Below are 9434 nucleotides of genomic sequence, written 5' to 3'. Positions count from 1 at the left end.
TATGGGTAGGAGCACTTAGCATTTAACTGGGGGAAGATGCACTTTATCATTTCAGTGACACTGAAAATAAGACAGGCGGGCAGTCCACAGCAGGCAAGACAGGACAGCCACAAGACCCTCACCCTACCGCTCTCTGGGCTGCAGGGTGTGTCTACGGGCACAATGTACTGGTAGCTCAGGTACCAGAAGCGGCATAGCCAGGTTAGCACAGGATTCCACGTGCATTAATTAGCCCTACTCACAAGGCTTCAACCCGTATGCTGGAAATCAATGCTCAGTTCATACTGGCAAGCAAAGATATGCTGAGGAAGTTGCAAAGATGCAGGCAGAGAGAACTGCTTGATAGTATCAGTTAGTGTTTTATGGACCTCAAGGATGCCAATCTGGTCTCAAACTTCATTGTGAACACTGATGGTCTCCAGGACTCTAACATGCCACATGCCCACACAACGAAGTCTTTCACACTGAGATGTCAGAGTATGAGCTACAGCTGAGTGACCATGTGTAACAGAAAGCCAAAGGCTCCTGTTACTTTAAAGGTGAAGGCACAGAGATCCCCAGACAGGGAAAGCTGATCATTATGCTGCCAGGAAACCAGTAATCAAGGATTCACCTGATAAAAGCCTTTACTGCAGAAGTAGCTGTGCTGCAATAGCACCAGGGGCTAAAGCCCTGCATGGAAAACAAAATAGGAGCACTGAAGAGACCAGCAGCAGTAAAGCATCCTGGGGTTGAGCTGGCAAACTGAACAGGAAACATCTGCAGCAGCTTAGGCAGGCACCTGACTGGAAGGGGACAGGACCAGGGAGATATGTAAGCACAGACCCTGAGCCAGGAAGATCAGTCTGGCCCAGGAGGCAGCTGAGGCAAGAACTATACTGCAAGGATTGCAAGAGCTTTTCTAGCTGACACTGGGGCTATCCTGAGGAAGTAAGGGGAAGCCTTATTATACAAATAGCCATGATTTATGTTTGGACATAGAGGGGGTTTCATATATGTTAGCCATAAGGATTACTCCTTGGTTACAGTGTCTACCAGCGGGTTGAGCATGGTAGACAGGAGAATCAAAGGAGGCCATTGCCAGGTGCCTGGGGGTTTAACCCAAAGTGGGTGCTAAGGGCACACCTGTGCTTAGACCCCTGCCAGGGGCTTTGATTCAGGGCTTAGACCTAAGGGAGACATTGAAGCCTAGAGAGAGAGAGAGACAGAGAGAGAGAGAGAGAGAAACAAAGGGTGAAGCTGTACTTAGACAAGAGCTGGATGAAGGCCAGGGGGCCCAGTGCCCAGAAAGGGTGGGGCCATGGCCAGGAGATCCTGTGCACGAAAGGGACAGAGACAAGGACCAGGGGGCCCAGGAGCCTAAGCAAGCTCAGCAAGTGCCCCAAGATAGGACAAAGACAAAGCTGGATTAGGTGGTCATGGACTGGAACCTGAACCAGTTCCAGCACAGTGGACCTGGTTAAGGGAACCAGCAATAAAAAAGGGGTTGAGCCCCTAACAATGGTGTAAAGGCCTGCGGTGGCCTGGTATTGGATTGGGGCCAAGTACCCGATGAAATCATTAATTGGTAACACCTATGAGGTATGGACATGGCTGTAGGGGAGGTCAGAGGCCTTAAGACTAACAGGTGCCCTGGGGAAGGGCATGGGCACTGGCAGGCCATCAAGGCTTACCTATCAAGGACAGGATGGAGACCAGCTGGAGCCCAAAGAGCTAGCTGGCATCTAGAGGAACTTGGGCTTGCTCTAGGACCCATTAGGCAGTCTCCCTTCCAATCAAACAGTTACATCAAAGCATGGTGGGTGAGTAAGGGGAGGGCACCCTAAAGCTAGAGCTGGGTAAGGGTTGTGTGGCCACAAGGGGACATCACAGTTGCCCCTGAAGCCCGAACCTGGTTACACCATGCCTGAGACTGTATCTTATCAGCCTGATCATTTTAGTGCCCATTAAGAAGGCAACATCATAATGGAACAACAAAGGCCAAAACCATTTTCCATGGCTGTTCCATAGTTACATGATGACTGCTCAAAGCAGTCTGCTTATTTGGCCCTCTAGGGCTAGCCCCAGGTCAGTCTGTCTGGAAGAAACATACAAAGAAATTTCACAATGCATGCTTAAACCTCTGTTGTAAAGTGAATCCACAAATCCATGAGCAATTATTAGTTATCTGAGTCCTGATCCTTTTGCACCACTCCTGTCAAAACAGAAAAACTGTATTGGATTGGCGTCATAATTACCCATCTGCTATTGATCTGCAATGCTTTCCAAAAAACTTATCTTTTTCTTTCCTTGACCAACAACCAGCATCAGCCTGATTGCCCTCTGACCAATGCTTCCAAAGCACAGGACCTAGGCCTTCACAACAGAAATCAGCATGCCTACACTGAAATTTATAAGCAGATTGTTGGGCATGGGCACTCTCTGGATCATGGAGAGAGATGTGAAGAAGACTAAAGGGCAGCTATGCCACTATAAACATGGGATCCAACAGCAAATCCATTAAATCTGGCTGTTAAAATGAAGCTTAAATACACTGATACACAAGCTCCAACCATGATAACTAAATTGGTAAGTAAGTAGAATGCAGATGTTCTCTAACTAGGTGTGCTCTAGAAGAGGATAGATTAACCTGGCAGCTATCGTACAGAAGGAAATCTCTACTGCCTCCTGTTTTCATCAGCCAGCACTAGATTTTGCACCACTACTTCCTTTGTAGACAGGAAAACAGTGGCACCTTCGAATGAATTAACTATTGGTTTTCATTGCAAAGCTAGCACAGGCAGAAATTCCAAGACTCTTGTTCAAAATAAGCAGAGATCCAAAGCAGAGACGTGATCTATAACAGAAAGAGCATTAATCAAAAAATTCACAAAGCCTACATGTGCCAAACAGGAGAAGCATATGCACGTTTTGATCTGAAGGAACAGAAAGATAAGCTTATAAATATTTTGCAGGCTATTGTTTCCACATTTTACAGGTATTGAGGAAGAAACTCTAAAGCTTCAGTCTAAACAAGGACTCCCCCTGCTGATTACTATTAATTACTATTAATTATACGTTCATAGAATCATAAGAAAGTAGGGCTGGGAGCTCACAAGGTCATCTTGCAGAGCCCCCTGCTCAAGACAGGATCATTCCTGAATAAACCATCCCCGCTAAGTGTCTGCCCAACCTGGTTTTGAAAGTTTCTAGGGATGGAGATTCCTCACTTTCTCTAGGTAACCTGTTCCAATGCTTGGTCACCGCCATTATCAGAAAGTATCTCCAAGTTGCCAATCTAAATTTCCCCCTCTGCAGCTTCCAGCCATTGGTCCTAATTTTGTCCCCTACAGCTACAGAGAATAGCTTGTCTCTGTCTACTCTGTAATCACCCTTCGGGTATTTGAAGACTGTTATCAAATCCCACTCTCCTTCTTCTCTTCTGCAGGCTAAATAACCCTTGTCCTTTCAGCCTTTCCTCACACAGCATGCTTCCTAGACTGCTAACCATTTTTATCATTCTCCACTGGATTCTTTCCAGCCTGTCCATGCCCTTCTTGAAGTATGGAACCCAAAACTGGACACAGTATTCCAGCTAAGCGCTTGCCAGTGCTGAATAGAGCTGGATCACTTCCCTTGATTTGCAAGTGACATTCTGTTAATACAACTCAGCAGCTGTTGACCTTTTTTGCAAGAAGAGCACACCTTTTAGCTGATAAGTTTATGGTCAACTGTAACCCCCAGGTCCTCCTCTGCGGTACTGCGGCCTAGCCAGTCGTTTCCCAGACAGGAAGTCTGAGCCAACTTCTTCATGTCACAACCACGCTACAAAATGAATTGGTGAACTACTTTGACTGAAGAGATCTAGAACACAAAGGAAAGTATAAGTATAGATTCAGATTTTCTCATTTAGTACTCATGTAGCTAAAAGCCATAGTGTATTAAAATTAAAATAATACCTACACGGTGACTTCCAAAATCTTGATTGGCTCTTGCTCCTATTTTCCATTTTGCTCATCTCACTTTTTAAAAATATTTTCACAAAAGTTACCAGATCTCACTACTAAAACTCTCTGCTATAAAATGTACCCCTAGTTTTCTGTTGGGTAAAGACATTCTTATTATGTTTGCATGTCCAATTTACTTACATTTTTATATTTGACTTCATATTGTGCTTTGTATGCATTCACAGTGAAACCCTTACCATGCTACATAATATGGTCTCAGAAACAATAAATCCAGTTTTGCTAAAAAAAGATGGATTTATTTTCTCAGAAACAGAGAAGCAGGCCAACAGTTTGTTCCAAATGGAGATTCCTGAAGCTGAAAAATATAACTCACAGAGTGCTGGGGAGGAATTTCTATGAGATTCAGTTCCTGACATGGGACAAGTATTTCAGCCAACCATGCCAGCTAATTGCACACTAGCTGGAAATCTGAAGGCACTTGGAGCCTGGGAGGCCCCCGGTGTGGGTAAGCCTCAGTGATGGGGTCGTCTTGATGAAAGGCACAAAGGATCCTGAAGCCACTTCTTTAGCCTAGTGTTGCAATACTAGGCACTACATATTTCAGGCTCCAGGAATGGAGCGGCAATGGGAAAAGATGAAGAAATAGTGTATACATCTTGAAATATTAAATGTTGAAATATTAAACTATTGCCCAGAAATAGGCACTTGTTTGTGTTGTACAGTTGTTAGGATTGGAGAGATAAAATTATGAATTTTCCTCAATCTAAAGAAGAGTTCTCTCTCACCATGCGCATGCTTATTAATTATGGATGCTCTTCTGGGGGAAGTTGTTGACACCTTCAGACCTCAAGAACATTAGAAACTGAATTAACAGACTTCTCAGGAACAGGAGTAGTAGCATGCAAATAAAAAGATGCACATTTCATTAAACAGGTACTAGTTGTTCCACCCTCTACATGTAAAATCCTTTAAGTTTGTGACAACTATCCACATACAGCAGGCTAACGAGCTTGACTTACTTCATTAGAGTTTGCATTCCTGACAAATAAAACCTGAAGGAGAACCACATTTTTCAGCTGCCTCTTAAATTGGCTGGTTATTGCAGCTAGGTTTGAGGTTGGATCTGTGATTAGGTCAAGGGTTAAAGACACAGGTGGCTAGGGACAAGAACAACAAGCAAACAACAGGGAAAACTGAAAATGCGGTTGAAAGTAGGTAAGGGGGGAAATGAGAGACCTTTTTGACAACTGTAACCTTTAGCAGGAACTGTGTGCAAAGTGCTGTAAAGACAGGGCCATTTAAGGTACTACTATAACTAAATTACAGAGATATAATAAGACCCACAACATTGTGACACTGTAACAGCTGCTACCCGGACTGTTATCCTGAATAAGAATATGGTTGCAGTAGGACATAGGTAATAACATGTAGGACCTGGTATTGATAAGAAGTGAGGCCTGAATAAAATGGAATCATTTAAGACAGCAGTTCCCAAACTCTGACAGCTTGCACACCACCAATCTAAAATGATACACCACCAGCAATTTTTTCAGTTCAATTTTAAGCATCACCAGCAAGTTTTTGTCATATAAAGTAATTATAATAAACCTGTTAACGCGTACCACTGGTGGTACCTGTACTACGGATTGGGAACTGCTGATCTAGGAAGAGCTGGAGGGTGATTTCTGCTTAGAAACATTTAGGTAAAGTCCTCTATCCTGTCTATAAATAAATCAAGTACCCAGAGGTTTGGATCTTGCTGTAAGAGCTCTGGACACCAGATGTCGCTGTTGTTGCATATTGCTGTAGGACACCTTCAGTAATTTATATACTGGGCTGTTAGCAACAGCCTGTTTATCTGATCATTTGAAAGGGTTTCCACTGGAACCCTTCAATGGGAACTGGTTTTTCTAATTAGGGCCCCATGTTTTATTGCCTGATAACATTTATATTTAATATACCCATTTTCTTGAAGTTTTTCAAGCTAGTGGTTTTCTTCAGCTTGTGTTTAGCACTACTGCTTAAGACTTTCGTTGATATCTTCGGGGTAGCTGAGACTTAATAGACAAGGGTCTGTTGGCAAGAGGTTAGAGATTGCCTCAGCAACTGGGACTTTCCCAGATCGGGTGAACCTTCGCTAGCAACCTTCTGCCACACGCTATTGCTTGGGAGGCTATCGGGCTATGCCCTGCGTCCAAACAAGCAATACAGACAGACTCCCAGTTATCAGGAAGCAAGCCTGATGCTTCTCCTTAGGGGTGAAGGGGGATTTTCATTTGCTACTCCAGTCAATGTAGAGGGTTACAGAATTCATTTATACCAGTAACAATGTGAAGGAAAGTCTCATTTTCTTCCTTCATTGGTTCAGCTGTCCTCAGGCAAACTGAACTAAACTAAAATTAGCCTGGATCAAATGCAAAGAGCAATCCAAACTATCATGAGAGAGGGAGCAGATGATCTAGCTGCATAGGAATTGCCACACTGAATCAAACTAGCAGTCATCCATCTAATGCAGTGTCCCACTGCCAACAGAGTGCCAGATACTTTTCTATGAAGGTGTAAGAAATTGTGCTATGGACAATTATGGGATAACTTCAAACTTCAAGGAAATGTTTCCATCGGAGCCCTCAATAACCAGAGGTTGGATTGTGCTCTGAAGCAGGAATGTGTATATCCATTTCAAACCTTTTTAAAGGTTTTCAAAACATTGTTATAGTCCTGGATATTTTTATTATTCATAAGAAAGTCTAATCCTTAACTGGTAGGACTCTGTGTCAAAAAACATCTGGCCAAGTTTTTGTACTTTGCAAAGTACTTAGAACTCAAGAGCTGCACGTTGCAATTCTATCCTGCAATGCCTCTCTGAACAACACTGTAGACAGACTGTTTTTGGATTTTAAAAGATACTTAAAACAATCCCTGTGATAAGCTTGCAAACGTTACCTTCCTTCTGACCACTTTCTGACCACTGTATTTTTATTCAAATTCAGATCAAGTGTCCCTTAAAAGGCTCCAGGTGGAGGAAGAAACATTAGATTTTTCATAAAAGAATTTTAAAAGCTAGTGTTATGTAAACTCACCTTCACAAACACCCTAAGAAGTATTTCTCTCTGTTCTTTCCATCTGCTGCCTCCTGTGAAGTATTCACAACAAACATACATTACTTGCAGTGCAGTTTTAGAATGGTTTTGCTTCTAGTCCAATAAAGCTTAAAACTATGTTATATTATTTGATAGACAATTTTGAATAAAATTGTTCTTTTAGTATTTTTGCTATCCATTATTAACATGCAGAGAAGAAAATCCTCACTCCTGTACTTTATATAGAGGCCACTGTAGTTTGTGTCCAAGATCTCAACAAAATTATGGTACAAGAAATTATGCTACTGTACAGTCTGACATTTTATTGCATTAAATATGTTTGAAATTTATCCTCATATTCAGTGACATACAAAGATATACAGAAGAATCTTGGTGGTGGGGAGGGACGCTTGCATACTATAATGTACTAATTTGGGACACAGCTGTACTATTAAACGTATGTAACCTTGGACAAGTCACGTAAGGACAGATTGAAACTCAACACCTAAGTAGGATTTAGATGGCACAAATCACAAAATGTGAACCAAATCAACTCTATTCCAATGACTATAAAACCCCTTGGCACCTAACTTCATTTAGAATCTACATACTGGCCTGCAAAAATCCTAAAATGCTTTACTTAGGCGTCTCTCTATGTAGTTAGGAGCCTTACTCCTGATGAACCTCTATTGTGATCCATACTGGAACTGGTACAACACCTAAACACTCTAGGAGTCCCTCAAAGGAACCTTCAGAGTACACCTAACATAGACAATTCAGTACAAAGTGCAACAGCATTGTCACTCAAATACAGCCAAAGCAGGAGAAGGTAGTGGCATCCACCTATTGCAAAATAGCTTACTAGTTAGAACACACCTAGGTGCCCCATAACCTGGTGATTACAACAGTCTGGAGAGGCGCCTTGCACCTTCTTGTTGATATTCAGCCACTGGGCAGCCAAAAATAAAAAATTTTGGGGACCAGGAGTGCAAACCGGAGGTGGCCTGCTTATACAGCACAGTGCTGGGAACACACCTATGAAAGGGAAGAATCCTGCATCCTGGTCCCCCGATCTCAGTAATTGTGTATAGATGCTATCACCACTGGAGCACTAGTTACATCTCCAGAAATCACCAAGCTATTTTAAAAATTTAGGGTGTGCGGATTAGAGGCCATGGCATCCTGTATGTATCATCCATTATACAAATATAGTAGCTGCATGTTGTTGCTGTATAAGTAAAATAATCTAAATTTTAACCTGTAAAGACAGGTTTGCAAGACCAGATCTAATTTTTGCTAAGTTAAAAAGGAAAACACTGCCTAAGGTGTTTGACCGCAGAAACACAAAGCAAGCAACTGAAACTCATTACCATAAGGAGTGGTATTCAGTGTTAAGTCAAAACCTGATAACCTCTGAAGACCATCATAGTTTAACAGTTGTTAAACAAAGAATGTGGAATCTTATAAATTCTTCACTTAGCTGAAGATGTCTTTGTGATCATCCCTTTTTTTTAAACACATACCTGAAGTGTAGGCATATAGATTCATGTTATTAATGACTGTAGATCTGTTGGTGTGAACCCTGGAAAGAAGAGGAGGATTTAAGGATGCAGAAGACTGAGGAATCCAGCAAAAACTCATACATCCTGGGATGCAGCTTATGTTCCTTCTCTTAGGCATATGCTTTTTGCATTCCCATTAATGGGTCTGAATGCTAGTTAAACTTCTGTTTAGCTTTCCAATGAAGTGATTCTTTTGAGAAGAGACAGGTGCATTCTGTCTTTATTCCAGGACCCCACCCAACAGATTAAGCTCTTTTACCCTAAATTTGGGATGGACGTTCCCTTTCCTTTTACCCTAGGGCTAGGGATAGACATTCAAAAAGACGGAGCGTGAATTGATTCAGTCTTTGCAGATAAATCTAACCTGTAAAGCTTGCACCGATTAGGAGATAGGTAGACTTTAGGGCTGTGCAAAAATTAGGTTGCCAATTCAATTTGGAGGAGATTTGGCCCGATTCAGCAGCCAAATCTCCTAATGCGAATTGAACTGGGAGACCCATTAAAAGGTCCAAATCAAATCTGAAGCCTCTAAATCGATTCAGAAAAGATTTGGAAAGATTTGGAGATTTGGATCAGCTAGGGAGAGGCAGGCACAGCCAAGAGGCTGCGGGTTCTCCTATGGCTCTTCTGGTTGTGCCTGCCTCTCCCCAGGCTGGGGAACCGTGGAAGAAGCCCCCATGGTTTCTCTGCCCAGCCCCATCCCCCACCTGGCCCCAGCCTCCCAGAACTTTAAAAAAAATAAAAAGCCCCACGCTCACTGGCTGCAGCAGCAGGGATCAGGGCCTCTGAGGGCTCATGGCAGAGCCTCCCCCCATGCAGTGCAGGGCAGTGGGGGGCAGTGGGTA

Source organism: Gavialis gangeticus, unplaced genomic scaffold (assembly GCF_001723915.1).
Source record: "Gavialis gangeticus isolate Ggan-Ray unplaced genomic scaffold, GavGan_comp1, whole genome shotgun sequence".
NCBI lineage: Eukaryota > Metazoa > Chordata > Crocodylia > Gavialidae > Gavialis > Gavialis gangeticus.
Note: the sequence above shows the minus strand (reverse complement) of the source record.